Consider the following 6,000-nt stretch of genomic DNA (forward strand, 5'->3'; position numbering starts at 1 on the left):
AGATTTTCTTTCCTCTCAGTTGTTAAAAAAAGCTCAATGTGTGACGAGAGACCTATTGACTCAAAATGAAAAGAAGGACAGAACGAGAGTAAAAACAGAAAGAGATATTTTTTTCCTGGACACTGCAGCCCTCCAGCTAAACGCCAAGATCCTTACTGTCGCCCTGTTGTGATCACGTCAGCCCCTGCTAACGCACCCAATTTGTGCATTTCCCAAAACTGGGAGTCTATAGCTCTTTCATGAATGCTCTGTACCCCCAACCAGCCGTATGCATCTTCCCTTGCTAACCTTTGCCCGACCCCCATACCCTAACACTCTATACCTGACCCCAATGAACAACCTTCAATACCTAATCTAACACAAACGCAAGTTGTTCCGCAAAACATCCTCACTTGGAGACAATCCACAAACTTTCTTAAGTGTTCCCCACATCCTGAGATATTTTCCTGACCCGTTCCCAAATCCTGATCCCCAGTTAGGAGCCGCTATTTTCCATCCCTGGTCTTGCTATTTTTGGTGCAGATTCTGAGAACCACAATGTGAGAGTCATGATTGCAAAGATTATGAGCGCGATTCCAATATGGACATAACATCAGATCTGTGAGAAATGGAGAGAGACAGAGAGAGCAACAAAGACAGCGAAAGAAAGAGAGAGAGAGAGAGAGACAGACAGAGAGAGAGAAAGAATGAGAAATAAATAATCAGTGCAAGGGTGTAATTGAAACTCAGAAGTAGGTAACGAAATAGGAGAGAAGTTACAAGATATAGTGACAATGAGAAAGAGTGACATATAATGATAGGCAGTAACAGAGAGAAGTGGAGGGAGAGAGAAAGGGAAAATGGGCATGTAAGTACTACCTCAAAAAAGAGTGAATCTGAACATCACCTAGTCATATTAAGAAATATTCCCATCACTGAACCCCTCACTTTCAACATCCTTAGATATATCATTAATCGGGAACTGAACTGGACTAGTTATAGAAAAGCAGTGTGGAAATGACGAGATCAAAGGCGATTAATTCTGCAATGAATTCTGGCCTGGATAGAAACCCATTCACTAAACGGGGACCTGGTTCTGGCAGGTCTAACATATGAGGAACGGCTGGGGATCCTGGAATTGTATTCATTGGAGTTTAGAAGATTAAGGGGAGACTTAATAGAGACGTATAAGATAATACATGGCTTGGAAAGGGTGGACGCTAGGAAATTGTTTCCGTTAGGCGAGGAGACTAGGACCCGTGGACACAGCCTTAGAATTAGAGGGGGTCAATTCAGAACAGAAATGCGGAGACATTTCTTCAGCCAGAGAGTGGTGGGCCTGTGGAATTCATTGCCACGGAGTGCAGTGGAGGCTGGGACGCTAACTGTCTTCAAGGCCGAGATTGAGAGATTCTTGTTGTCTCGAAGAATTAAGGGCTACGGGGAGAACGCTGGTAAGTTCAAATTCCCATCAGCCATGATTGAATGGCGGAATGGACTCGATGGGCCGAATGGCCTGACTTCCACTCTTATGTCTTATGGTCTTATAACAGAATGTTGGCTGTTTGTGCGATTTGTTCTGCAGTTCTCTTTTGGGATAAGGGTTGTTGGTCACAAACATAGGTTGTGTTAGATATTAGTTTCCTTTGTTGTGGGTTTTGCATTTGAGTGATTTAAACAGAGCTTGGGAAAGCAATGGCTCTTTCAGTAACCAAGAGTTTTCTGGGGTTGAAGATGTGACTTTGGGGGGGTCTTAGAAAAGGTGAATAAGGCCGCGGTACTGTAATTAGCAGACAGTCTGGAGTTGGAGCTGCCACCTTCCGTGAAAAAAAAGTGAGATACTTACAGCCTTGGCTCAGTGCTAAAATTTGCTATAAACACTATTAGAATGTTTAGAGATGCCTAACATTAAATTGAAAACGAAGCAGCTTGAGTTAGAGGTTAAACAGGAGGAAAGGGCAAAATAACAAGAAGGACAACTTAAAGGTTGAGGACAAAGACTGAAGGTAAGCACAGTGACGAAGAGAGTGAGAATGAACATGCTCACAGTAGCCAAAGTCCTTGTCAGGATCGCTTAAATATATTCACACATTGCCTAAATTTGATGAGAAGGATGTGGAGGCTTTTATCATATCATTTAAAATGGTAGCTCAGCAAATGTAGTGGCCAGTGACCATATTGAACCAAACAAAACTTATGAAGAGCTGTAAGGTGTTTGCTTCAACATCAGCGAAGGCATCTGAGGAGATGAATGCAGTCATTTTAAGTGCGTGCGAGATTGTGTCAGGAAACTGCAGACAAAGTTTCAGGAACTTAAGGGAAAGGGGAAGAAAGTGGTCAAAATTAGATTGAATTTAAAAGATCTAATAAAGTAATTCTTATCAGTAGATAACAGCATGAAAATAGAGTAAATGTATCACGCTGTTGGAGAGACAATTATTTTGGAGGAACTCAAACATTCAGTCCCTGAAATAGTGATAATTTGAGTGGAAGAGTCGAAAGTCGAAATGGAAAGATTAAAATCTGAATTGGCTGGTGATTTTGTGTTGTTCAATAAGTCAAATTTATGCGTCCAATATCAAAATCAATCCATGAGGGAAAGCAAATGGGGAAAGAGAAATCCTCACATAGAAAAGAGAAGACAGATCTTGGGAAAGATCACAAGGATATCTTACCACAAGGTAAAAATGAAAACCATGAAGTGGAAAGAAAAGTTAAAAAGCTCTGGCTTTTTCAGTCAATAAATTAGACCACATGGAAACACAGTGTTGGTGAGTTAGGAAAAGCGCTGCGAGGCAAGTTGTAGGAAAACAGGATAAAACAGCGAATTTTGATTGAGTGGTGACAATAAACGCAGTGGAGATTAGAAAGCTGTACCTAAATGAGCAAATTGGTTGAAAGTTGGTGAACAAGGAAACATCAGATCTTCGTAAAACATATATATGCATTGGTAAGGCCAGGGGCAGCAGGTAAAGAGGTTTCGATATTTAGAGGTACGGGATCCACTCCGACTTTGATGTTGAAAGATGGGGAGATATTTACCTATGATTGACTGTAACCAGACAAGGTACTAGTAATGGGAATTCATGTTGGGACAAGAAGTGCTCAGTTGTGGAAAGTGAGGCTAGATTGTCCAGCAAAGAGTGCAGAAATCATGGAAGGATTACTGGAAAAACTCAGCAAGAATAAAGCAATTTGCTCTTGGAAACGATATAGCTGGTTCACAGGTAGGAGTGCTACCTACTGTGGATGAAATGCCAGTGGAAACTCAGGAAACTGAACTATTGCATGATACACACCCTGGAGTTTTCCTCAGTTTGTGGTAACAAGGTCGCAATGTCACCAGTTGAAACAGCAGAGATCCAAAAATTCAGAGAAGAAAGTTGAAGTTGTACAAGCAGAGACCCTGTTTGATCAGATAGCAGATAGTAGATAACAGAAATCGTTAGTTCGGAGAAATTAACTGAGTTAAAAAAAACAATGGCGAGACACTAAAGAAATTGCATGAAAAAAACGGAAAAAAGAGTCTATATCTGAATACTGATTATGTTAAAATATAATGTTTTAATTAGGAAATTGAGACCACGAGACATTCAAGCAGAAGTTTATCAAATCGTATTACCAGTGACTTTTAGAAAAGATCTGTTGTGGATGGCACATTACGTGCAGGTAGGCATTCATTTACGGATAAGATAAACTCAAGCAAAAATGCAAAAACATCTTTACTGGCCTGGATTGCAAAAGGATGTAATTGAATTTTGTCAGGCATGTCATACATATCAGGTAATCCGAACGCCACAGGCAGTAATAATCCGTGAACCCTTAATACCTATTCCTACAGTTGAGGAACCTTTTTACAAAAGTCTTAATTGATTGCATAGGACGCTTACCTAAAACAACAAAAAAAGTGAGAATCAGTGTTTGTTAATAATACTCGATAGGCCCACTAGATATGCAGAGACCATTCCATTGCACAATATCACAGCAAAAAGGACTGCAGAGGAGTTACTCAGATTTTTCAATGAATATGGACTATCCACAGATGTATAATCAAATCAAGTGTCAATCTTTACGTCAAAATTATTCAAGGAAATGATGGACAGATTATGGATAAAACAATTCAATTCACCCCCTATCACGCACAATCCAATGGTTTGTTATATATGGATGATATATTGATTTTTAAACACAGATGTAAGGTGTTTTGGCAACATTTAGCAGAATTGTTTGATCAACTTCCGGAGGCAGGCTTTGTGATAACCCTGGCTAAATGGGAATTTGCCAAAGCTCATGACACCTTCCTGCACCATGTTATTGGACATGGACAAATTCGCCCCACAGAATGTAAAAACAAAGACAACTGGGAAGTCTTCCATGTCATCGACAAAAGAGAGCTATCTGTTTTGGCATCGGATGAATTTGGACGGCTGCTCCACTCACTAAGTTACTAAAGAAAAGCAAGACAATTAGGTAAACTGGAAAAAATAATCTTTATTTCTCAGTCATTGAAATGTGGCTGGCGTATTTTTAATATAAAATGACATGAATTAAAATTACGCAGTACATTCAGCATTACAGAAGCCAAAAATAATTTTGATCTTTGGACAAAGGCATCTATCAGTATCTTCTGTGCAAGTTCAACTTAGAAATGCAAGTTACTTGTCGCGTCTTTTCAATACAATTTGCTAATTGTGGAATCAGATATGCATCAGTCTTTGTAACTGCATTGACTTTGCAATAGTCCCCACATATCCGTTGGATACAATGCCATTTTGGCAAAGTTACTATGAATGAGTTCCAGTCGCTGTAAATAACTTCGATCATGACGTCTTGAGCATGCATTCAATCTTCTTTTGAACCTGTGCCAACTTTAGAGCGTTATGCGCATAAGGAGTTTGAATAATCATAACAATGTCTTCTTTAACAGGCTTATGTTATCCTTGATTTTTTTCTGAGGGGTCACAAAATCAAATACGTGTGGGTAATCTACTTGATGACTTCAGTGAATAGCAAACTGTCAGAAAGTATATGATAGCCTGAAAGTTGTGTTAACCTCTTCCCCAGAATTAGCCACACCTTAATTTCTCAAGTAAAAAATGAGGTCTGCAGATGCTGGAGATCAGAGCTGCAAATGTGTTGCTGGTCAAAGCACAGCAGGCCAGGCAGCATCTCAAGAATAGAGAATTCGACGTTTCGGGATAAGCCCTTCTTCAGGAATGAGGAAAGTGTGTCCAGCAGGCTAAGATAAAAGGTCGAGAGGAGGGACGTGGGGGAGGGGCGTTGGAAATGCGATAGGTGGAAGGAGGTTAAGGTGAGGGTGATAGCCCGGAGTCGGGGCGGGGAGGTCAGGAAGAATATTGCAGGTTAGGAAGGTGGTGCTGAGTTCGAGGGTTGGGACTGAGACAAGGTGGGGGGAGGGGATGAACGGCTTTTGCCCAAAACGCCGATTTCGCTGCTCCTCGGATGCTGCCAGAGCTGCAAATTTCTCAAAGCCATTCAAGGTGACTTTCAATGCGAGTAACGTGTGTTTCTTACAGGAAGACGACGAGAAGATAGGAAGAGGATTCATGTACTTCCATAGGAAAAGTGAGAATTTATCAGCACAAATATTTGACAGTTGAGCTTGGTATTGGTGTTCAAACATTTCGACATTAATGCCAACTCTAATATTTTTTAGACAATCATGTACATTGACCAGAACACATTTACGTTTGTGGAGAAACTTAAGAACAAATATTCCAGACAGTTTCGGTGGAGCTTGTTGTTACAACCATTCAATTTGAAAATTATGCATGTGGCAGACGAGAAAACATGATTGTCGATGCGTTGTTGACAGTTGAATGAGAAATAGAGGCGTTCAGTGGCAGGAAAGAATTGACTGAAACTGAATGTAAATGTGCATGTTTGCATATTTATCGTAAACAGAGTGTGTATATATTTGTTATCGTGTACTAACATTTTAAGTTCATTTAGTTTTAAAATGATGTCATCTTCAGATATTGATGGTTTTTGTTTAACGGC

The sequence above is a fragment of the Hemiscyllium ocellatum genome, chromosome 35, assembly GCF_020745735.1.
Source record: "Hemiscyllium ocellatum isolate sHemOce1 chromosome 35, sHemOce1.pat.X.cur, whole genome shotgun sequence".
NCBI classification, from domain to species: domain Eukaryota; kingdom Metazoa; phylum Chordata; class Chondrichthyes; order Orectolobiformes; family Hemiscylliidae; genus Hemiscyllium; species Hemiscyllium ocellatum.